The 25,942-nt window shown below is 43.7% G+C and overlaps 1 long non-coding RNA gene across 2 annotated transcripts; it reads left to right on the plus strand.

The window, feature by feature from the left end:
* The first annotated feature begins 6,500 nt into the window (after nt 1-6,500).
* Nucleotides 6,501-24,952, plus strand: LOC146821792 (uncharacterized). 2 transcript variants are annotated; one of them, XR_014962776.1, is made up of 3 exons: nt 6,501-6,807; nt 23,841-23,948; nt 24,480-24,952. It is a non-coding gene; the product is annotated as an uncharacterized LOC146821792 (long non-coding RNA). The 2 variants fall into 2 exon arrangements; XR_014962777.1 differs by having other exon boundaries at nt 23,897-23,948.
* The last annotated feature ends 990 nt before the right edge of the window (nt 24,953-25,942 follow it).

Here is a 25,942-nt window from a genome sequence, read left to right on the forward strand (position 1 = left end):
TTGAAAATTGTTATGTTTCCTTGTTTGAGTCAAACTTGTCAAAATATGTAAACAAAAGATGTGTGGGCTGTGATTTTGAGCTTAGCATACCTATCCTGCAAACACCTCAGTCTGAGTCTTAATTCACAGATCTGTATGCAAACCTAAGATGCACAAATTTATATCTTTTAAGGACAACAGCTCAACTATTTAATCACATTATAAGAGTAGATAAGACTGCTGTAATCAGAAAAGGAATCTGTGAATATGGAAATGATGTCAGTGTAGTACAATTCACATTTGAAAATGTGTATTTCATTGGTACTATCGGGGTTCCAAGTAGGTCAAATCTGAAAGAGAATGTGAACAAATGCAAGCTCATTGATTTGTGAATATTCACTTTCCCAATACAAGTAGTTTCTGTACCTTTAATTACTAACAAATTCGATCCTGTTCAGGGCGGGATACACAATTTTTCAAAAGAAATTAAAAAGGAAGCTTCCCCAAAAATACTAAAGTGTAGAAAAAGGTGCTTCAGATGGAACAAAACATTTCCCTCTGGTGAAGCAAAAAATGCAAAACAGTTAAATGTAATAATGCACATTTGTATTAGATTTCTAACCACAAAGGTTTCCCCCAGCTTGTGTTGTACATGCATAGATTTCACTCGATTATTTACAGATAACATGTAAGTTAACAATTTGTTCTAAATGTGTTTGTAATCTTACAGGACCAGACCTCTTACTTTTATTTCCTACCTTTAGTGAATCAAGTGTCATGTTCCGTTGATATCCTACAAGATTATAGACCTTTTGCCACAATGTCAAGAGACCGCGTTTCAATGCTGGAATATCAATGTGCTAAAAGAAGTCATCAGTGCATAAGAGGTACATGCTATATATTATCACATTAAATTCAATAAAAGATTGTGAGAGGTCTTCTGTATTGCTATCTTTTTAATTGTCTTGCAAGGAGGTTTCACAATTGACATATGTTTCGTTCTGTAGCTGAAGACCTTTTCCAATGCAGTAATGCAATTTATACAAAGGAAAAAATAAACAAGGATGCACTAAAATGTGTGTGTGCTCAGAAGTAAAATACAAACATTTGACAGGGCATACCTTTCCTTTTCACCAGAGAAGTCGGCTTTAGGTAATTATTATGTAGAGGAAATATTAACTCTGAAGTCAACCACATTGCTAAAAAAAAGACCACATATAAAATTCTTGATCATGCTATCACTTTTCATCTTTTCAATTTTCAGAAACATTGAAGTTTCTCAGGGACTTAAATGTTACATATTTAGGTTATTATGTTAGTTTTTTTTAGTTCAGTGATTATTGCTTAGAAACGATGAATGGAAAGAATAGCACATGATAGGCTATCTCAAAGGTATTTGTTCCCTCTCATTGCCAGGAAGCATCCATGTTATAACATTTACTCATATCTTTACTTATTATGAAATGTCTGCACATTCAGTATAGGTGTGGATCTATACTTTTATAGTATAGGTCTGATGAGTCAATGGATAGAATTTTACAAGAATGTGCAGACAAGTGATGCCCTACTGAGGGTACAGGCCTATATATGGAATTACAGCCTAGATGCAGGACCTGAATATATCACCTGCACTGTTCAATAGCCTCTTCCATACGGCAACAACCACCCCCCATATACACTTCCTTGAATCATGGTGGCATGTTGATGTTGTATGCTATCTATTATGTGGCTGAAGGGGTAGCTAGTGACAAATAGAGTGATCGCTTTTGAATGAAGCAATAACATATTCTTTGTTTCGGCTGCAGGGGTGATGCAGCAGCATCTTCTGCATCCTTAGTTTATCAGCCTGGCAATTCTCTTCACCCCTGCATCCATGTCTGCTGTGACCCCTTGTGTGGCAAGTTGGTCCTTTAAAAGCAAAACATCTGAAAATAGCAAAAATAGCACTATAAAATCCATTTCTGTCCTGACCAAGCTCCGATGAAGTTTTAAAATGTTTGCTGAGGCTGCATGCCTAGATAAAAAATATAAATTCCAGAGAGTGTTCATTCTAGTTCCAGGAGACTCCTAGGGTCCTATTATGTAAAGAGTCCCTGGTGGTAGTGCAGTGGTGTGAGGCCACATTATGCTTGGCAGTGCCGCTGCGGCCAACACAAGCATATTATGATTTTCCTTACTGCCAGTATTCTCATGGCGGTGTTCACGTCATGAAACTGCTGACAGTGAGGAAACTAAGAGGGCCTACAGGGCTCCCTGTTGCCTCAGGCCACGGGGATGCATGCAGAGGGGCACATGTTGTGCCCCCCCTGTGTGCATGCACCCCTTTCCTGCATGGCATGGACTGCAGGGTCCATGCCGTGCAGGAAGGGGCTTCAGCATTCCCATTCTAGTGCCTTTTCCAAAGGCACAGCCGTGGGAACGCCGAAAGACTGCCCACCAGACACAGAGAAGCCCAAAATCTGGAGGGCGGCCGGTGGTGAGCTTTGGCAGTGTGGGAGTGGGGCGGTGGTGTGCTGCCCACTCCCGCACCGCCAAACTGAGAATCAGGCCCTTAGTCAAAAAGCCTTCTGGATTCTTGCAGCATGAAATAGCAAGGAGAGCATCTATGGTATGCAAGTAAACAATAAATATGAAATGAGCAGACCTGTAGTATTTTTTAAATCTGGGTGTGACTCTCAGATTTAGAATTAGAAACTGTAGAAAAAGAAATTGTTGTTCTAAAAAACACAATTTGCATGTAGATGACTTTCCCTATTTGGGAAATAGGTAATTGATGGTTAATATCAAGTTGTTTATCAATTTTTACTCATTTATTCAGATAATCAAAAGTATACAGGCCCTCGCTCTTTTTTTTAAAAATGATGCTGAGGTTTAATACAAAGCTATTCGTCAATATTGGCCTAGTTCAGAAAACTATTTTGCATATTTAACCGAAATTTTGAATCGTTGTGGTCATGAAACCCCATCTATGATGACAGTGTAGAAGCCATTTTCTGTATGATACCAAATGCAGTAAGCTTCTAGGCTCTGTTAAGTTGACATAATAAACACTGCACACTTGCACCTTTTTCTGCTTCAGAGAAACAGCTTTAGTAACGCAAGGCTTGCTCGAAAACAAGATACGTGGCAAGGGAAGATGCTCGCTTAGGCACGTACAAAGCAGCATCTCCCATTTCTCAATATGTTTTTGGTCATTACTATTATGTTGCAACTATTAACTGGAAAAGCACCAGACTTATATCTTACATTACAGTGGAGAGTCCCAGAAGCTGCCCACTTGGGTCACGTGGTCGGCAACAGTACATTTCGGACCTTAACCCCTTCCATGCTGCGCAGATTCCGCCGCTGTGCTGACGGAATCTTGCGCGGGCGTGGTCATGACGGAACGGTTCCGTCATGAGCACAGCTCAACCGTGACTCATGACGGAACCGTTCCGTCATGAGCACCGAAGGGGTTAAATGGTATATAACTGTTTAGGCTCTTGTTAATTGGTCAAATGAACTATGCTTAATTTGTGCTACGTATGTTATGATGCTACATCCTCTGCGGGTTGGACCTATAAAAGCTGTCAGGCACGTCAACTCTTTGGACATTCAGTGACTTTGCTGATGTCTCCGTGCTGCACGTTAATCTGTTTTTGTTGGTCTCCAATAAACTCTGCTATCTTATGTGCTCACTGAGAGTCGTATTTGTGGAATCATTTCTTATTTCTTATTTCAGCCTCTACAACAGAAAATCTGTCGGAAGTGGTAAGTATGGCTGGGGGGCTCATGTATGAGTTTTTGCTGTAGGGCAGCACCGCAGACCTTCCTGCTGCGCTGCCCTGCAGCAAAAGAAAGGGCAGGAATGCATCGTATCTATGCTGAATGGGGTGCTGTGCACCAACGCAGGCACCTTATCACCATGGTGCAAGGGTGCCTGTGTTGCTGGGATGATCATTTTTCTGCAGATAGTGAAACCGTCCTGCACAAAAACTGTCACAAGAGGCTTTTTCCTCTTTCTATTTTTGCTGCAGAATGCAGCAGTCATAGAAAAAGTAAAAACGAGGGAAATTAAAATATTTCTCCTCATTTTGACTCCCTTACACCTCCCCTGGGGAGGTGTAAGTTTTTGGCGTTACCTCAGATATACGATTTCTCGTAATACTGGGGCAGTGTGAAAAAGCCATGGATGTTTTTGGGAACACCCCCTGCAACACCCATTGTACACCCCTTTAACACAGAAAACTGCATTAAAAGGAACGATATTTACGAGGCAGCATTAAGCTGAACAAAAGTGGCCTAGTGCTGCCTCATAAATATGGAGCAGGCTTCTGCGCCACGGAACGTCACAAAAAGTGACGCTCCAGTGGCGGCTCATAAATTAGGCTCCTAGTTTTGAGAACATGACTGTTCTCAGGGAAGGAGCAGCAATGGCCATTACGAATGTGGAAACCAATCTTAGTGTTGTCACTTAGTGAATGTGCTGCATCATTCCAATATATTTTCTTACTCAATTTGCATTAATCACTTCAGTTTAAAAAAAATCTGTATTAATTGTGTAAGTTGAATGTGAAAGTGTCCTAAATACCACCACATGTTAAGTACATAGATGAAATGACTGCCTAACATAGATACATATGTTCCTTTAGGATAACAATAAAAGAAAAATGAGTAAGCTATATTTTTTGCCACATTTTCTATTGACGTTTTTACCTGCGTTGTGAACAATTTACAGCAATGCCCACTGGGGTAATAGGAGTACACCAGGCAAACTTCTTGGAGATGCGTAACTCCTGAAAAGTGAAACAAATTATGCTAATTGTAGGCGAGAACCTATATGCAGAGATTGTACTCATTTGTTTGAGACCCTCATATATTAACCGAACTGTGTTCTATAAGGAAATGATTAATTGAAAGGCTGCATTATATCACTGCTTAAATAGATTGTGGCTATCCATTTGAAAGGTTTTCTTGCACGGAATATTCTTTGTTGTAGTCTTGTGTTGGCGCAGATTTATCACTTATAGCTGAAGGTTGTTTCAGAAGGCCAGTAAAAGGCTCCTTAAACTATTTTTCACTAACTGACTCTGCTTCATTTTCCAGGATTCTTCAAATCTAGAGATTTCCAGTCCTGCTAAAACTATGTGTGCATTCATTTTATAAAAGTGATTGCAAAAACATTCACAATCTTAGTCTTTAGAATTCGAAGCCAGTCTACAAGGTTGCTTATGTTGTTTTGTTAATCTGTTGTTTGGCTATACAAATAATTTCAGGGACAGATGCACCATGTCTTCTCTTATACTTACCTCACAACCAAGCAAATTATCAGTGGTGGATATTAAGGGATGTGCATCATCAATCTTCTGCTCCAATGTATTATTTGTTTTTACTTGTTGTACAAAGCAGTGTGCATGTCGCATTTTATATAACATTGAAGACGTTTAACTCCTTCCTCTTTTGAGGCATGGCAATCAGCTTGTCTTATGAGTCTTGGAAATTGTTTCTTTGGAAAATTGTTATATTTCCTCATTTAAAAAAATACACCTAATGATAAAATCTTAGTAGACATTACGTTTTTAAAAAGCACTTGAATTATAGATTCCAAGTTATGACTCTGGCCCAGATGTTTTCTAATTGTAGGAGAAGGAAATGGTATGTTATCTGTCACCGAAATTATCCCCACTGTACACTTCTGACAAAACACAGTAATAGAAAATATTGAGATTTTGTAGCTATAAGTTCTTCCATGTTTTTGAGCACTGTCTCAGAAGCAGTATTTCCACCTGAGACATGAATTGGGTTATTTTGATCATCAAATGTCTAAAGCAGTTATATTATATATATTTTTTTACTTATCAGCAATAAAATGGAATATGTCTTTGTTCCTTCTTAGAGAGTTAAATGCATTAGATCATTCCAAAACACTCACAAGATTGTGAGAGTATTCCATCAAAGGAAGGATGCCCGTCAATGCCTTGGTTATAAATTTAGTTTTGGTGGGGTGAGCGTTGTGATTTTATGGGTTCATATAGTGTGGGTAAATCACATGATGAATGTATTCTTGTTCCTTAGTTCAATATTTGTTTTACTTTATGTGCAGAAAATGAGCAAGCGCATGCATTATTACAGAAAACTGTAATAATGCATGCGCTTGCTCTTTTTCTCTATGTTACTCATAATTTTGGTCCAAAGTTAATTCAATCCCTAGCAGTCGCTTTATTAAATAACACTGAGGAGTCCTCTCAGGTTCACCAGTCTTAATTACACCCAGGTCCCTCCTGTCCTCGTCCCCTTCATTAATAATAAGTGAGATAATCCTATCTCAGCAACAGAAAAAAAGAACAAAGGAATGCTGGCCCTACCCCTCCCCCCTCCCACTGGGAGTACATAAATGTACTCTATCCCAGCATTCCTTCTGTTCTTTTTTCTGTCTACTGACAGTAGGAAGGACGCGCAGGAGCCTGGGGGGCTCCTGCATTCTTAGCATTTTATCTGCTGCTGGGTGGCGGGGACGGGCGCTGGTTCCTGGACTCCTTTCCTGCCGGGCTTGGGGGGATTCCTGTTGACCCCTCCTGCGACGCTGTGTCCATGTGGTTACTGACATTCTTCTTCCTGGCTGATGGAACATGCAGGTGCAGGGGTCTGCGCCGTGCCTCCTGGGTTGCTGGGCAGGTTGGGGGCGTGGCGTTTCTGTGTATGGAGTCCCGATTTATCCCGGTGGCCCTTTGGTGTTTGGGCGCTTCCGGGTCGGAGTTACCTGACTTCCGTGAAGGTTGGAGATGGATGTCAGGCATTGCGGAGCGTTTCGGCGGCCGGCTGCCATGCACTTGAAATAGCCAGCCTGCCGTAAGTACAGCATAGCCGTTTCTTTGCTTCTTTGTCATTTTGCTGTGTTGTTGGGTGTTCCTGGATGCTGGTTTTGCCTGCACCTTTGCTGCCTCTTCCAGTTCAGTGCCTGTGCGATTTCCTTTGGCTGGGTGTGTGCTGGTAGTCCTTTCAGCCCCCTGCTGGCTCTTGCTATCTTTTGCTACTGGCTGTTGTGGTCAACTGGAACAGTGTTTTCTGGCCTGTGGGGGGGTTGGGGTTCTTGGTTTCCGCGTTTCCCCTGTGTGTCCAGTCATTTGGGGCACGGGAAAACATACCAGAAAGAGCAGGCATGTGGACTATTCCTCCTCTACCTCTGAGGAATCTTCTTCCTCGCCCTCCCCTGCATGCTCCAAATGCCGCAAGGAGAGTGATGATGCCAGGATTAAGCGTTTGAATAAGGAAACTCTGCAGGAGATGGGTAGTGGTCCCTGGTTCAAAAGCTCTGGGCATGATCCTCTTTCTCATTCCTCTGACTCGGAGGAGGATTGGAGGGGGGTGATAAACATAAGGGCAAGTACAAAGACAAGGATATGTTGCTAGACTTGCTGAAGCATGTCAAGTCCAATATGGGGTTTCCTTGCGACAAGGCCCCTGTTACTTCTGAAGGTTTATTGCTTCGACAGGTTCAGAGCACTGCAGAAGTTGATGTCCCTGTTCATCCCTACATCCATGAAGTTCTTAAACGGGAGTGGAAGGACCCTGGTCGCATCATATTTCCCAGGTTCATGGCTAAGCTCTACCCTCTGCAAGAACTGGCCAAGGATTTACCTGACTCAATTCCTATTGATTCTTTTGTGGCGAGTCTGGTGGGTCGTACTTCATTGGCTGTGGATGCAGTGGTCAGGGATCCAGTGGACAAGAAGGTGGATGCTTCCCTTCTGAAAGTTTATTCTGGTTCCCATCTGGCTCTGCGGGCCGGCATCTATGGGACTTATGTTGCTCAGTCACTGATTTCGGATATTAAGGCTCTGTATGGTTATATGGATGACTCTTATGACTGTTCGGGACTTTTAGAACTTATTGAGAGACATGTGAAGTTCCTATCTGAGGTTTCTTTCGACGTCGTGAGAGCTCTGGCCCTTTCAGGTGGGGCTTGTATGGCGGCCCGCTACAATTTGGTTCTCAAAGACTGGATGACAGATTCCACCCAGAAGTCCTCAGCCCGTCGGTTGCCCTTTCAGGGTACCATGATGTTTGGTGAAGAGTTGGAAGGGATGAATCATAGGCTTTTTAAGGAGAAGAAGCATTCCACTTCGTTTAAGCATTCTTCCTCTTTGGTGGCGCCTTCTAAGCCCAGGTCCTTCTTCCATCCTCCCTCGAGACTTCAGTTTACTCATGGTCATGGGAGGTTTTCCTCTGGTAGGGGGCGGTACAAGAAGGCTAAGTCTCCACCTGCAATGCCGCCTACCTGACTATCGGACGGCCGACGCTGGAATATTGGTTGGAGGTCGGCTTCAGCACTTTCTCCTGGCTTGGGTGCACTCCTGTTCTGATTTTCGGGTCCTGGACATTGTGAGGCTGGGTTATCTCATCGAATTCTCTGAGCCTCCTACAGATTCTGGCGTCTGCCTGACTCCGTGGCCAGATTGTCTGGTCAAGAGATCGGAACTTTGTCTGAGGATCCAGGCTCTGTTAGATAAGGGGGCTATTCAGGAGGTTCCTCCTCTGGAGAGGGTGGAAAGGTATTACTCCCTGATTTTCCTGGTGCCCAAGGTGAAAGGAGGGCTCTTTCTGGTTCTGGATTTGAAGGGGCTCAACAAATCTGTGTTGCGTCTGCCCTTCAAAATGGAGACCCTCCAATAAGTGATTCCCCTGGTTCTCCCGGGTCATTTCATGTGTACCCTGGATCTCCCGGATGCATATTTTCATGTCCCTGTTCACCCGTGTTCTCGCAGGTTCCTGTGGTTTTGTCTACAGGGCGTCATTATCAGTTTCTGCCCTTCGGCCTGAGGTCGGCTCCAAGGATATTCACCAAGACTGTGGTTCCCTTGGTGGCTTTGTTCCATCTTCAGGGGGTCCTGATGTATCCTTACCTGGATGATTGGCTGATCCATGCTGCTTCCCGGGATCTGTTGTTGAAGGATCAGGAGTTGGTGTGTTCAGCTTTGAGGGCCCATGGGTTTCTGCTTAATCTGCCCAAATGTCAGATGGCCCTGTCCCAAGACTTGCAATTCATAGGGGCTCATTCCAGGACCGATCAGAATCGGGGTTTTCCTCTTTGTATCTCGGTCGGTGACCTTGTGTTCCCTGGCTTGTCGGTTTCTGGTGGGGTGTTCCTTCCCGGTTCGTCTCTGGTTGCAGCTTCTGGGTCTTATGGCTGCAACGGTGTTCACAGTGCCTTGGACCCGGTTTCATATGCGGCCTCTTTGGTCACACTTGTTGTCTCATTGGGATCCTTTGTACTTCAATTTGTCCCTCCTGGTTCCGGTGCCTCTGTCTGTCCTCCCTGCTTTATGCTAGTGGACGGTGTCGGACAATCTCGCCAGGGGTCTGCCTCTGCAGCCCTCTCCTCCGGTTGTCCTTACAACGGATGCCAGTGCGAGGGGGTGGGGGGCTACATTGGGGTCAGTGTCCCTTCAGGGTCGTTGGTCCCTTCTGGAGGCTAGGCAGTCTTCAAATTTGAGGGAGTTATCAGCTGTGTTCTGGGCTGTCATGGGTTTCCGGGATCAGTTGTTGGATCGCAATGTGGTGGTTCATTCGGACAACATGGTGACGGTGGCCTACCTCAATTATCAAGGGGGTTTGTGGTCCCGGTCCCTGAATGGGGTGGCGGTCCAGTTGTTTTGTTGGGTGGAAGGCCACCTGTTGTCTCTGTCAGCTGTTCACATCTGGGGGTGGACAATGGGGTGGTGGATGCCCTCAGTCAGTATTTCCCAGCCTCCCAGGAGTTGTCTCTGACTTCGGTGGCCTTTCATCTGGTGTGCATGAGGTTTGGTCTTCCCTTTCTCGACCTCTTTGCTTCCCAGTACAATGCCTTCCCACTTTTACTCCCGGGTCCATCAGGTGGGGGCCGGGGGGGTTGGATGCCTTGACCCTTCAGTGGCCTTCTCGCCTGCTTTATGCCTTTCCTCCGCTGGCTCTGATCCCCAAGTTTCTGTCTCGTCTGTTGCTGGAGGATCGGGAGGGGGTGGTGCCCTTATGGCCCCAGTGGTCTTGGTTTCCCACTCTTCGGTTTTTGGCTGTTCAGGGTCCTTGGTTGTTTCCATTGCTCCCGTCTCCTCTGTGGTCCTCTCCGATGTTGTCCCTTCAGCGGCTTTGTCTATCAGTCTGGAAGTTGAGAGGCAGTAGTGGAGGAGTCAGGGTCTCCCCGAGCATTTAGCAGTAGCCATTCAGCGGTCTAGGAAACCTTCTACTCTCAAGTCCTATGGTCGACATTGGGGTTATTTTCAGCATTGGTGTCTGGCTCTGGAGTTGTCTGCTCGGCATTGTCCCCTGCCTGATGTCCTTCAGTTTCTCTGGGAGGGGTTTGAGAAAGGTTTGGCTGTCTCCACTTTACGTGCTCAGTGGGCTTCTATCAGAGCTTTCCGTTCTCCTTGGGGGAATTTGTCTAATGTGGACGATTTGGTTGGTCAGTTGCTTCGCAGTTTTTCGTTATCCGGTCCTCTGGCGAGGCTTTCTTTTCCTCTTTGGGACCACCCCTTGGTGTTGCGTGCTTTGGTGGCTGCTTACTTTGAGCCATTGTCGGACGCAGATATGAAATTTGTGACTTTCTAGGTTGTCTTTTTGGTGGCCATTACTTCGGCCAGGCGCCTTGGGGATCTTGGGGCCTTGATGGCTCGTGAGCCCTTTTTGTCCTTTTTGGACGATGGGGTGGTCTTTCGGTTGGAATCTTCCTTTGTTCCAAAAGTTTTTTCTCAGTTCCACTGCTCCCAGAAGCTGGTGCTGCCTGCTTTGGGATCATGGCAGGTGGCAGTTGGTGATCTTTCTTGGGATTTGCTTTGCGTTTGCAGGGCATTGTGGTTCTATTTAGACCGCACAGGTTCTTTTCAGTCTGACTCCCTTATTGTAACATTTGGTATTTTGGTGTTTCTTCCCGTGGGTGCCGGGCTTCTTCTTTGTCCATTGGGCGCTGGTTGAAGCAGTTTATCATGCTGGCCTACCCCCTTTCTTGCTCTCCTCCTCCGGCTGGGGTTTAGGGACATTCTACTAGGGGGATGGTGGCCTCTTGGGCTGAGGGCCAGGGTGTGCCCCTGTCTGAGATCTGTCGGGCTGGTACTTGGGCTTCTTCTAATGCCTTTGTGAGGTATTATCGCATTCAGAATGTTTTGGGGGATGATGCTAATTTAGGTTTGGGGTCCTTCAGGCTGTATGCTCCTTATTTCCTTCTTTCTGTGCTTTTTTCAATAAATCACTGGGTTTGCTGCTGGCTCTGTGTCCTGGGGGTAATGTCCTATTACTTACCGGTAATCTATATTACTCCTGGTCCCGTTGTCCTCGTTCCCTTTATTACATACCTCCCTCCCTCCCTGACTTGGCGGCCCTCATCTGGGGCTTGGTGGTTCAGGAGGAATGCTGGGATAGTGTACGTTTAAGTACTCACAGTGGGAGGGGGAGGGGTAGGGCCAACATTCCTTTGTTCTTTTTTCTGTCGGTGAGATAGGATTAGCTCACTTGTTATTAAGGGAGGGGATGAGGCCAACAGGACCAGGAGTAATGAAGATTACCGATAAGTAATAGGACATCAACAGCTGTGTACCCCAAAACTATACTCAGGAAGGAACTTCTTAATGTGCCACCTAATATAAACTCAACTTCATTCATAACAAGTAGTTTCATACTCAATCTATGTCATCATGTTTAGTAACTGGTGGTTGTGGTCCCAATTGTCTCAAAAGTTTATTTTTACTAAATGCAACCCTTACTTCTGAAGAGCCACAGGAGTGGGGTGAAAGAGATTCAAGGTGTGACTCTTAAAGCTCCATCCTCTGGTGTCTTATTCCATAAAAGTCCTAATCCTCCTTCCTAATCAAGGTAAGAGTTGCTGTTCATTGTTGCCAGGAACCACTTTTCTAGCGCCTTAGTGGTGATGTTCTTCCCCTTTTTTCTTTATTTGAGGGATACCCCTCAAATATTGATGCCAAGTTTGAGTCCCAGTTAGGTTACATTCATTCACTCTACCATAAACCTTCAACACATTTTACATTAGCAAATATTCTCTGATATGGAATAATTATTATTAAAAGTAAGGAATAGAATTCATTTATTTAGCTATATTAATGTAAAACATGCTGTTACACTATTTTTAAAATTCTAAGTAGAGTACTAAAATATTCTATAAATCAATAATAAAATGTGCACTATTTTGTATATGTTAATCTTAGATTAAATGTATTTATATGTTTAACAATTTTAAAACACTTATTCTAATTTAACATTATTTTCTACGGGGCTTTATTTTAATTCCCTACATCTATTATTTTCTACAGGAGGGTGTTTCAGTACCAGTGGTTGGCTGTGTATGGTGTTGGACTCATTACGTTTTTTTAGCAGCAACTTACCATCAGATTTTGTGAATAAGTAAAAAGTAGTAAATTTACTCAAAAATGTAATTTGATCAAAAGTGTAAGTTACCTTTGTGAATCAGCCCTAATGATGTGCTTTATGTCGCTCATGTCAGTTTTCTTTTGCAGTCCACTTTTGTCGAAAGGGGTGTGCAGGGAAAATCATCAGATAGAAATACAAGGGACAGACAGATTGGTTGTTGGCAATAGCTGCACCTCTGGCCCAATTCATTGACTTGCAATAGTAAGCCTAGAAAAACCTAGGATTGAAAACGGATTGTTTGAGAGTAAATTATTCACATAACCAAATATATATGGTTCTCAGAATGACATACACATTTTCAGATTTTAATAACTAATATTTCTGGGTCTGAATGTGAAGGCCAGTGGATTGATCAATTAAATAAAGAATACAGAAGTCTTAGATGACTGTGGGAAAAAAAGATCATCCAAGAGAAATGTAAGGGTAATGGCACGGTAGGCCAGAAGTCTTACTTGACACTAGCATTCCTAATTAACCAGACACCTGTGTGCCTAGCAAAACATTGGTTCTGTAGGCCAGACTAGCAATGCAGATGCTTTGTTTATACTTCTTTCAATAGGCATTTAAGGACTCATGTTCATTAACTAACCCATCTGACGTGTTGAATATAGACTTCTTGAAGTTTTGGGCATGTCAATCAGCACTCTTTCATCCTAACAAGAAAGAGACAAAATTGTATTTTGTTGACCTTCCACTCAACTTTAGCTGCACGCTAGGTAGTGCTTTTGGAGCAGGATGGGCAGTCATGATCCAACTAGGCTCTACTGTAGTTGCGACCTCCTGCAGTGTGGAGTGGTTTAAACCCTTTTTTCCAAGACTGATTCAGGTTTCCAGTCCAGCTCTATCTGCAGCAAAAATAAGCTTTCATGTAGGAATACCACCACAATGCACTACTTGTCAATGTTAGTGATATAGCTCATTGAGCCCACTAGCTTAGTTCAGAAGGATGCAGATTATTGCATGCAAGGATGAGAAGGTTGTTGGTTTGGAGTCACTTAAATGTGGAGTAGAAGGTATTGTGTGGGTGTACACTAACAGAAAATATTGTTTTTCATATCCCCTTACCAAATACTGACTCCAGGATATTGACTGCCACTTTCTGATGATGGTACATATATATATATGTGATCAAGACCATTGCGGTCGAAACCCGTTATCCTGCCCGAATAAAACAAAATTACTAACCGCATGCCAGAGTGGTTCGTTCTTTCACTAAGAATCAGTGGATACCCGGGGTGTACTAAGAATCAGTGGATTTCTTTCTGGAGATATAGATATATATATACCCGGGGTGCCCCTGTCCACTTATGAGCCTTTGATCTCTTTCAGTGAATATATCTATAAATATATGTTACCCACAGTTACGTGAGGTCATAAGCAGTGCATGGTAGGCGCAAGTTCTAGTTAGGTTTGCTAACTTTAACTGGTGTATTTCTGTGTTTATTTTAGTTCAAAACGTGAATGTTGTCACTGACATATGCACCTAACTATAATGTTACTTTAACCTTTGTTTTTTTTGGTGACTATATGTGTGTATGTGTGAGTGTGTATAGTCAAGGTACATAAGTGTTTAACTAATAATTGTAAAATGGGGTTGGGTCTCGGCTTCTTCTTTTGTTATCGTTTTTCTATATCACGAAAAAAGGATGGGGGCTGTGTGGCCCCTCATTCCCGGTCTGATTTTGGCTCCCGGGGCCTGCCCTTTTAAAAAACATTTTGTAATTTTATTTAAAACATGGGAAGGGGGCTGCACAGCCCCTGAACCGGGCTGATTTTGGCACCGGGAACCCCGTCCCCCAGGGCCTGGCCACACTACTGGGTGCCCTGGCCCCACCCAGGGCACCCAGTTGCTCATGTTGGGGACCACGGGGGAGCCTGAAGGCCCCGCAGACCCTGCCAGCATCTCACATCCTGCCAGAGCTGGCATTGCTTTTGGACAGAGGGAGCAGCTAACATGCAGCTGTCTCTGTCCAAAAGCAATTCTGCTCCGGTTCGTGCAAGCAACAGATTTTACATGCTCTCGCTTGCACGAAGCGGAGTAGTGTTTGGCTTGGCAGGAGCACCATAGGAAACAAGGGGTAGGCCTCCTGGAACATTGCAGGAGCCAGCCCTTGGGGGTCCCCAGGTCCCGAAGGCCCTACTTTGTTTATAGATAAAGCCATGCTGAGGTGGCGGTACCTGGAGCTGCAGGGGGTCTGCACATTCCCTGCATTATGTAAATTGAAAGCCCAGGGGAAGTAGCAGCCCCTGGAGCTGCGGGGGGTCCGCGCGGCCTCCCCACGTTGTTTATAGATGGAACCCCAATCACAAAAGTCAAGCTTTCTGGACCAACATCTAGCTTTCGGACAAATTGGTGTAATTCCATTCAGCTGTTCGTGATTTAGTCCTATAAAAAAAAATAATAATTCCCATAGGCATAACATGTAGAAAACACGTTTTGGGACCCCCATTTTGTCTCGGCCCCTGCTTGATGGATCACCCCAATTCTTCCAATACAGCAGTTGAACCAAAAAGGGGACGTTTTTTGAAAATTTTGTGAAGATTCATTAAGCGGTGCCAAAGTTACTGACAAAACAAAAAATGCTTTCCCTATGGAAACAGTGGTCCTAACTATAACTACCTACTGGTGACCACCAGTAGACAAATATATATATGCTGATTTCTCACCTTTGTTAAGCCTCTTTCTCCTCATTGCTGATCTTTATTCTGCCTCTTTCTGCTAATTTATGACCTTTTTATGCCTGCTTTTGCTCGTTTCTCACCTTTATTCTGCCTCTTGCTGCTCATTTCTTACCTTTATTCTGTCTCTATTTGCTCATTTCTCACCTTTATCTTGCCTTTCTCTGACCTTTATTCTGCCTCTTTCTGCTCATTTCTGGACTTTATTTTGCCTCTTTAGGCACTTTATGGGGCCTGCCGGGGGGGAAGCCTCGAAGCCCCTGTGGTCCCAGTTGGCTCCCTGCCTCCTGCGGAAGCCGGCATTGCTTTCACACAAAGGGAACTCCTAAATATGCAGCTCCCTATGTGTGAAAGCAATTTGACTGTTTCCCTGCTCACATGACAGCAGGCAGGGAAACAGATGAATGCTCCACTTCCCAGCATGTGAGAGCATTTTCACTACTCTCAGTTGCTGGAAGCGGAGTGTTTGTTGTGGCTTGGCGGGAGTGGTTAAAACTCCCAGCAAGCCACGGCAAACAGCTATGTTCTTTTGGTGGGCACCCCAGGACATAGCAGGAGCCAGTCCCAGGGTGGGTGGCGATCCCCCAGGCCAATTATGGCTCCATGAGGGGAACCCCACGGCTCCCCTCCATTGTAAAACTTTTCCCCGGGGAGGTGGTGGTCCCCAGGGCAGTGGGTCTGCAACACACTCCCTACATTCATTTATTTCAGCCCCGGGGAGGTGGCAGTCCAGGGGCCGCAAAAAGCCACGCAGCCCCCCCTTAAATGCAATATATTTCCCTGCCGAGGTGATGGCCCACCGCATTTATTTAATTTGACTAGCCCCAGGGTAGTCCCTGTACACGGGCGGGGCCATCAGGCCCCCACCACTTATATATATGTGCTAAAGCCCCGGGACCTGTCAAGAAATTAATCAATCAATCAAAAGTCATTTATAGAGTGCACAGCTGCTGAAAGCAAAACTTATGAAAAGGCCGGCCAGTTAGACTACGCCTGACTAAAGAGCCAAGTTTTTAAGTACTTCCTAAAACCCCGTTCTGTCTCTATCAGGCGAAGACCGTTTGGACCGGCCGATCCGTATGGGTAGGATCAACTCTTTGAATCTGCTAAGGGAACCGGCACTAGGACTCAGTGTCGACGGCGACCGGTACTGTTATGGCCCGGATCATAAGCAATGAGGGTTAATACTTGATTATCTTTATTGACACCAGAGGTACCCCCACATTTTTTAGGGTGCTGTAAGGGTGGTCACTTTTCACTTATAGTGCTGGGTGTCCACCACCAAAAAATGTGTAGGTAGTCTTCAATTAGGTCCTGAGGAATTGCCATCGATTTGATAATAGGGCAAGAAACATGTCGACCTCAATTTTTTGCGTATAAATACACAACATAGAGTGACTATACGCGACTCTTTAATTTTAATTAGGGGAGTAGCCAACTTCATTAAAAATCATTTTTGATTTGACTATTTTTCCTATTTTAACTTCACTTTACACTTCAGATTCACCTACACTAGGACCCTCACTCACACTTCACCTGCCGGCTTCGGAATGAAGATCTCCGTTAAGTAGGCCCCATCACGGGTGCCTGATCGGGCATTGCAGCGCCGGCCCGAGTAGGAGCAGACCCGATGATGAAGCAAGACACCTTCTTGTCAGGTGTGTGAGGGTCTTTTTCCAATAAGGAGATCACTCTCCTGCATTGCACTGGTGTCCACACCACAGTTATTACCTGTCATCTTTCTTTCTGTTAGGAACTGCATACTCATTGTTTACACATAGTCTATTGGGTACGTATGCTGGACCTCATTATAAAAACCCTTGTCATTCCTTCCCCTCGTTTTGATTCCCCTCAATGAGGGGAACCCCACGGCCCCCCTTGATTTTAAAACTTTGCCCCGGGGAGGTGGTGGTCCCTGCATTTATTTAATTTGACTATCCCCAGGGTAGTCCCTGGACACGGGCGGGCCATCAGGCCCCCACCACTTATATATATGTGCTAATGTCCCAGACCTGTCAAGAAATCAATCAATAAATTAAAAAGTCATTTATAGAGTGCACAGCTGCTGGAAGCAAAACTTATAAAAAGGCCGGCCAGTTAGACTACACCTGACTAAAGAGCCAATTTTTTAAGTATTTCCTAAAAGCCCATTCTGTCTCTATCAGGCGAAGATCGATAGGCAGTGTGTTAAGACCAAACTTAAGTTTAACTGAGACAAAATCCTAACTTTACGACTTTCAGTATTCACAAAGGGCCTTTAGGAGTACTAAAGTTAGGATTCCTAACTTTTGTACTCCTAAATGCATTTTGTGAATACTGAAAGTCGTAAAGTTAGGATTTTGTCCCACATTCCTTTTGTGAATCAGGCCCATAGAGATCTGCTGGATTTGTCCCATAAAAGAGTGAGCAGTAGCCAGCCTGATTCCCAGATTTCTCGCTGAGGCAGCCGGGATTGGCAGTGGATTCAGCTCAGCTGGCCACCAAAGATGGGATGGGGAGGTGAAGCCTGACTAAAGAACAAGACGTCAGTTTTATCTGCATTAAGATTCAGATAATTACCATTTTCCAGTTAGAAATATCTTTCAGGTACTCCTTGAACTTATGAAAAACCACAACAGAGTGTTCTCTAAAAGAAAACACCAGCTGGATGTCATCCACGTAGGAAACTACCTTCACGCCCCAGAATTCACTGAGGGTGGCCACAGGGGCAAGATATGGATTGAAAAGCAACAGGCTCAGGGCCGAATCCTGTGGCACTTCGCAAAACAGTGGTTTGGATGAGGACGAGAAAGGTCGAAGAAAGACCCGTTGGGTGCGGTCTTTTGAGAAGGACGGTAGCCAGGATAGTACCGTCCCCTGGACGCCTAGGTGACTTAATCTCTCCAGCAGGATCAGGTGTGCAACCGTATCGAACCCTGCCAACAGGTCTAAAAGTATCATGGCAGACGTGCCACAGTCCAGTGCTGGTCTCACTGATTTGGATACTTCAAGTAGTGCGGTCTCCTGATTGAGAGTCATGTAAGAGGCCATCAACTTCTACAAAGTCAGCTAACTGTTGCTGAGCCAACTTCTCTAAAATGTTAGTGAGTGCTGACCGCAGAGAAATGGGTCTGAAATTGCTAATCACTCCTGGATCAGCGTTAGGTTCTTTGAGCAGTGGCAGCAGGAACGCCTGTTTCCATGAGACCAGAAAGAGGCAAGTTTTCAAGGAGTTGCATGGGGGCCACGTGGCCCCCTACTTTGTTTATAGATAAAGCCATGCTGAGGTGGCAGTACCTGGGGCTGCAGGGGGTCTACGCAGCCCCTGCATTATGTAAATTGAAAGCCCAGGAGAGGTGGCAGCTCGTGGGGCTGGCGGGGGTCGCGCGGCCTCCCCACTTTGTTTATAGATGGAGCCCCAATCACAAAGTCATGCTTTCTGGACCAACATTTAGCTTTCGGACAAATGGTGTAATTCCGTTCAGCGGTTCGGGATTCAGTCATGTTAAATTAAAAATAAAAATTCCAATCGGCATAACATGTAGAAAACACGTTTTGGGATCCCCCTTATGTCTCGGCCCCTGCTTGATGGATCACCCCAATCCTTCCAATACAGCATTTGAACCAAAAAGGGGGCGTTTTTTGAAACTTTCGTGAAGATTCATTAAGCGGTGCCAAAGTTATTGACAAAACAAAAAATGCTTTCCCTATGGAAACTTCGGTCCTAACTATAACTACCTACTGGTGACCGCCAGTAGACAATATATATATATATACACACACGCACGCACGTACGCACGCACACACACACACACACACACACACACACACAGAGGGAACTGCTAAATATGCAGCTCCCTGTCTGTGAAAGCAATTTGACGGTTTCCCTGCTCACATGACAGCAGGCAGGAAAACAGGTGAATGCTCCACTTCCAGCATGTGAGAGCATTTTCAGTACTCTCACTTTCTGGAAGCAGAGTGTTTGTTGTGGCTTGGTGGGAGTGGTTAAAACTCCCAGCAAGCCACAGCAAACAGCTATGTTCTTTTGGTGGGCTCCCCAGGACATAGCAGGAGCCAGTCCCAAGGTGGGTGGCGATCCCCTGGGCCATTTATGGCTCCATGAGGGGAACCCCACGGCCCCCCTCCATTGTAAAACTTTGCCCCGGGGAGGTGGTGGTCCCCAGGGCAGTGGATCTGCAACACACTCCCTACATTCATTTATTTCAGCCCCGGGGAGGTGGCAGTCCAGGGGCTGCAAAGGGCCACGCAGCCCCCCACTTAAATGCAATATATTTCCCTGGGGAGGTGATGGCCCACCGCATTTATCTAATTTGACTAGCCCCAGGGTAGTCCCTGTACACGGGCGGGGCCATCAGGCCCCCACCACTTATATATATGTTCTAATGCCCCGGGACCTGTCAAGAAATTAATCAATCAATCAAAAGTCATTTATAGAGTGCACAGCTGCTGAAAGCAAAACTTATTAAAAGGCCGGCCAGTTAGTCTACGCCTGACTAAAGAGCCAAGTTTTTAAGTGCTTCCTAAAACCCCGTTCTGTCTCTATCAGGCAAAGATCAATAGGCAGTGTGTTAAGACCAAACTTAGGTTTAACTGAGACAAAATCCTAACTTTATGACTTTCGAGAAATGGGTCTAAAATTGCTAATCACTCCTGGATCAGCGTTAGGTTCTTTGAGCAGTGGCAGCAGGAACGCCTGTTTCAATGAAACCAGAAAGATGCAAGTTTTCAAGGAGGAGTTTGAAATCTGATTCAATATTGGATCTAGCCAGGCCATCAATCTGAAAAACTGAGACGGAGAAGGGTCCCCGTAGAAACAGACTTGCACTTCACAAGTTCCGCCAATGAGTCCTCTACTAATACTGGAAGAAATCCCGCACAGGAAACATGGGGGCTGGTAGGAGATGGTTGCTGGTTAGGAACAGGTCCAGCATCTGGCAGGAACAAAGAGTTAAGTTTTTGAAATTTTTCATCAAAGTAATCTGACAGGCTTGTGCAGAGAGCAGGAGAGAAGTAAATGGCACTGTCCATCACTGCTGGAGCGGTAAAGGATTTTACAATGTTGAAGATTTCTTTAACAGAGTTCTCTGTACTCTCAATACCTATTGTGAAATATTCCCTCATCTTAAACCACATACATTTGTTGAATTTTTTCAGAGCCTCCTCGTAGGGTCTTTTTGCTGCAGGGTTGTAAGACTTCCTCTAGTAGCTCTCCAACCTCTTACAAAGGCTCTTCTCTGCTTCAAGTTCTGCTGAGAACCAAGATTTAGATCTGTTAGCTGCGAATTACTTTAAAGGGGCAACTGTTTCTAAGGCATTTGTGACCCACGAATTGAAACTGGATGAGTCACTATTGGGGTTGCCCGTCAGCAGTAGCACAGCTGCTTGAATGGCCGGCCCCAAGGCCTCTTTTGTGACTTTCGCCCAGTTCCTCCTTATTTTGCGCTTTTTCTGCTTAATGGTAGACTAGCCTCAAAGATAAAATGGAAAAGGACAAAGAAATGGTCCCTCCATAGCAGGCGAAGAGGGACCTCAGCTCTCAGATTTTGCATATTTGAGAAAATTAAATCCAGCATGTGGCCTGCACTATGGGTCGGTGCGGTTACCAGCTGAGTGAGGTTAAGACCTTATAATTTCAGCGTTAGCTGAGATGCCTGGGGGCAAACTGGATCATCGACATGCAAGTTAAAATCTCCCAGGACTATAAAATTGGCGTAATGTAACACCAACTGGTCAATAGCGTTGCATCGTTCTAGCGTACAGCTGTTTGGGCAATCAGGTTGCCTATAGAGCATCAAACAAGCACAGGAGAATGACAGTGAGATTTTGATACAATAGATCAGGCCCTCAGTGTTACCAATTAGGCCCAGCCTGGAGGAAGCAACCTCCCATGTGTTTTTTAGAATGATGACAATGCATCCCCGCACGCTATCTCCACCCCGGTTGGCGCACACAATCCAAAATCCGGGGGGATAGCCAAAGCCAGGTCAGGGTTTGAAACATCATTCAGCCAGGTTTCTATTAGAAACATAAGGTCCCAGATGTTATTCAATAGCTGATTCCCAGGGGCCTATTAGTGAAGAAGCGCAGGAGCCTGTTCTTCTTTTAAAATCAAATTCAGCAGGAGCTGCAGCTGCAGTGCTGCTCCCGCTGGATTAAACAAAAATTAGTTTTTACCTTGGTGGGGTCCCTCTGGGACTCCCCCAAGAGGCTTAAGGGGGTTAGGGTATTCCTACCATGCCCTCTTCTCTTTTATTTACGTGTTATGTGAGACTCGGCTGAAGCCGAGTCTTAAGATGGCTGCCAACTCTTTCTGATTTGATTAACTCTGTGGATGTAGAATTACTGTGTGATATTTTGCACAGTATTCCCTATTCTGAGGGGTTTAGCACACACATTTGCCAATTGCCCTGAGCAGCCATTTTACAGGCTAGCAAAATCCAGGATGGTATTCCCACACCCTCAAAAACTGGGGGCTAGAACCCCAGGACAGTTGTGATCAGGCACTTGGTGCTAGTCGATGTAGAGGATGTAATATTGTGATATGTCAATTTCACAAGTACGACATAACATACATAAACTGTAAGCGTTACAGGCCAATTTTTAATGTCACCTTCCTTTTGCTTCTCTAGCTGTCAATGCCTACATCCTATAACCTTTATCTTTCCCTTTTTCTGGTCGTGCCAGCCAATTCTTATTTTAATTCTGTCTTTTCCTTGTATGTCTGTCAGTGATCCCTTTGCCTTCCCTTTTGAGTGTCATCTTTTTATCCTAATGGAACGGTTGGAAGCTGCATGTGCAGTCCCATATGTACTGGCCTGGTTAATTTGTTATTCTGCACCTTTTTGAAAGCATCACAATTTTATCAAGTGCCTTGCAAATAATTTAGTACCCTGGAATCTTTGTACACTGTACTTTCTAAGTAAATCAGCAGTGAACTACACGGTTGGTTAGCTTAAGAATCTGCTTTAGACACAAATGGAATAAAAGAGGCCAATCCAAATCTGAAGCTAAACGTAAAGTGGCATGACAATGCAAAGTGACAAACATTCAACCATACTTTTATGCATATATAAAAATTATAAGGATGTTTTCTTTCTAGATGCAGTATACAAACGATGGCCATATTTACAATAAAAGTGGCTCAGTGTGTGCCACAAGCCATTTGGCAGTGCCGCACTGAGTCACTTTCAAAGCACAGGGATGCAATGTATTTACAACAATATGTCACATCTCTGTGCTTTCCCCTGTGCTGGCGCACAATCAGCTGCCATGTGCCAGCGCAGGCACCCTAGGATGCCTGCGTCGTGGGGAGATTGTTTTTGTGTAGGAAGAGAAACTTTGCTGCACAAAAACAATCAACTGAGGTGACTTCTTTCCATTTATGCCGTAGAATGCAGCACGCATTGAAAGAGGAAACAAACTAGGAGAAATGTAAAGATTTCTCCTCGTTGCGCCTTGCTATGCCACCTCTGGGTTGGTGTAGCATTCTGATGCATTTCCAGGTTTACGATTTATCGTAAATCTGGAAATGCATCAGAATACATGGGTGTTGCGTGGGAACACCCACAGCAAAACCCATGTAATGCCCCATACACGCAATGTGTTGCCTGAGAAGGGGTGATATTTAGAAGCACGAGTAAACCCATGCAGGGTGGCTTTACGTTTCCTTATGAATATCAGGCATCAGGTTGCGTGGCTGGTGCATTACACAACATGACGTACCAGTGGTGCAAGGGGCTTGTAAATAAGCCCCAATGTCCTTATAGTTACACAAAAATGGAAAAACATATTTTGTATATTGCAAAGATAAAGACATGGTAAATGTTCCATTTTCATTCCATGAAACCAGAAGCATCTTGTTGGGTGTTTTGGGTGCATAGGATCAGATGTACAAAGCTATTTGGGCCGTTTGCGACCACAAAAAAACATTTTTTAATGTACAAAGGCCCAATTTGCGATTCGGTGACCTGTGACCAAATTGCAGTTTGAGTTTGAGAGTCAGAATTAGGTATGGGCGTGTTTAGGGCGTCCCTTCCTAATACCAAATCGTAGATGTATGTGGGGATGTTTTGCGACCAAAATTCATTTGCATGACATTCACATTTTACCACCTATTTGAAGTATGTGGTAATCAATTCGCAATTTGTGAATATTTAGAAAAACATTTTCTAAGAACATGCAGTGGTCCCAGGGACCACTTCCTGCTTTACAAAAATGAAAAGGAAACTTAAAATAATATTTGGAAAAAAAAAATGATAATACACTTTACATATATTTAATTTATCCATTTTTACCACAAATACATGCATGTTTTTTATTTTCTCTATATAATTTTCTTTACAAACAGAAGGAAAAACTTTTGTTGTACAATACATTTTACATATTTATTTTATTATGATAATAAATGTAATGTAATTTCTTTTATGTCAAACATGGATACATAGTTCCCATTGTTACATATTGCTTCACACACTTTTTAACATATAGATTTTTATTGGAACAATAATTACTAAGCATTTGTATAACATGATTTGTTGATGTAGAAAAAACATACTTTTAGTACTATTAGTTAATTATAAGAATTGTATAGGTGTATAGTACTATTAATTAATAATAAGAATTGTATAGTTATATATAAAGCATTTTTAGCAAATAATGTTTATTGTATTTTTCCACATTTTGAAACATTTTACCAAAATTTCCAAAACATAGATTTTATATGTTTATTTTTTTAAGTTTCCCTTCATTTCTGTTACAAAATAGTCAACACATTATTTTCTTATTTTCAGGTAACAGCCACTTTTTATGGCTACTTATATGTTTTACTCTATTCAATCACTGTTAGGCAATTTCTGTTCCTAGAGGTCACTGTTCCCTGCTGCTGGTCTATGGACAAGGTAAGACCACTTTTAAATTATTGTTTCGATTTCTGAGGTTAGGAGAGATGTGGGTAGGGTAATTAGTGTAGAATATTGTATTCATTTGTTTTGTTAGTATAGTTTTGTGTTAGGTTGTGTTTTGTAGTTAAATAGTAATGTGTGCATTAGTATGTTATGTGGAGTGTAGTAACTTTAAATTAATGATTTCTATTATGTGACTAGATTTTGTAAAAATATTTTGTATGATGTTATATGTTTTTGGGGTGTCTGCTATGTGAGGGTGGATGCTTTGTGTTTTTTTTACAGGATTTTGGTAAGAGTGGAAGTCTTTCCTTATTTTTAGATGTGTTCATATAAAAGGAAGGTATTTTGATTATATTTTAACCAACATTACATTTTAAATTTCTTCTATGTTTCATTAAATTAATTTTTCGGTTTCTTTATGGTTTCCTTGGTTTGTGGAATAATTTTGTGAAATGTACTTTTTATTTGTTACATTTTTGTATTTTTTGGGGTTACTTTTTCCCTGTTTTTGTGGATTCGTTTTAGGTGGATCGGAAAAGTACTATCGACTGCAGTTACAGAACCACAAGTTGGTTTCAATATTTTATTTTGTGTGGGAAATGAGTAATTTCATGGTAGCTCCTGCTATGTTCTTCTCCAGCACAGCAAATCCAATTCAGTGGCTCCTCGCAATATGGGTATCCAGCCTCGTAGAACCTTTGTCAGCAACAGCCTGCAGTTTTGCCCTTCTGGAGATTTTTGACTAGGTCCGAATGTGGAAACCTTCACCACAAATTCGTCCAGCGGAGCCACAACAAAAATGCCTTCTCTTCGGACACCTCCAGCTGCCTTGTCCCACTGATTTTTACCTTCTCAGAGCTTTTTGTTTTTAATTTGCTAAGGTAAGCCGAGACAGAGCCCAATCCATTCCATGTATATCTCCATTGCGATTGCCCATATCTTTCGACTTCGCCCATATCTTCCGCAATTAGATGTACGCTGCTGGTACATTTATCGTTTAGGCGATAGTTTTTACAAAAAACATTAAAAATGTATAACTCTGGATCTACGGATTGGATCTTTGTCATTTTGGTGTCAAAATAGTTATTCAATTATACTCTATGTTCTAATGTGGTGTGTGATTGTTCTTGTGTAGTGTTTCCACTTTAGTACTGTTTAAGTGCTGTGTTACAATTGGGTTCTGCCCATTCTGTACGCCTGCTTTTTGGAACACCTAATGTTGGACCTTTTACTGTAGGTGAGCATCACTACATGGGTCTCGCCCATGGTAATCATATGGCAAACGAACTGCGCGTGTTTATCACCTTTTAAGATAAGGTCAATGCGATGCAGCAAGGGTAAGAGGCACTTAGCTGGTTACACGTGAACATGTGCCCACATGTGTGGACTGTGCATGGCAGACTACTATTGTGCACAGCACAGTAACTGTGCACAGGTACCCTGGCACAGTAGGGACTCTGCAGAACTAGATATTGAACTGGGGTTGGCCTTATAATATTAATGTACACTAGTAGGGAAAATAAGTGTGATTTACTGTTTTGTCTGTAGTGACACTCTATTGCACATATAGGTAGAAAACTGCCATAAAGCGCAATTTCACTCCCCCTTGGCCTATACATGCCAGTGACGTATCGGATTGGGGTGTAACCTGTGCGGGTAAATCAATTTGGAAAGTTCTGTGAAGATATCTGTGCAAATTATGGGTCATGCAGAAATTTCATATTTCTCTGGCTTAGCTCAGGATCAGAGCCCGGGCCTTTTGTCACCCTGCTATGCCCAGTTAATTACATTTTCTCCAGCTGCAGGAACAAAGGCCTCCCCAATCAAAGGGAGAAATTAACAGTGCTTCACTCAGCTCCTGAAGAGGCAAGAGGTGGGGTGGAATGATCTGCATCAATCAGCTGTCACACTGTACCAGGGATGAGCCTGCCCAAGCCCACAGAACAAAGGAGGGAGTCCAGACCTCTGGAGACAACACAGGAGGGAAC

The sequence above is a fragment of the Triturus cristatus genome, chromosome 6, assembly GCF_964204655.1.
Source record: "Triturus cristatus chromosome 6, aTriCri1.1, whole genome shotgun sequence".
NCBI lineage: Eukaryota > Metazoa > Chordata > Amphibia > Caudata > Salamandridae > Triturus > Triturus cristatus.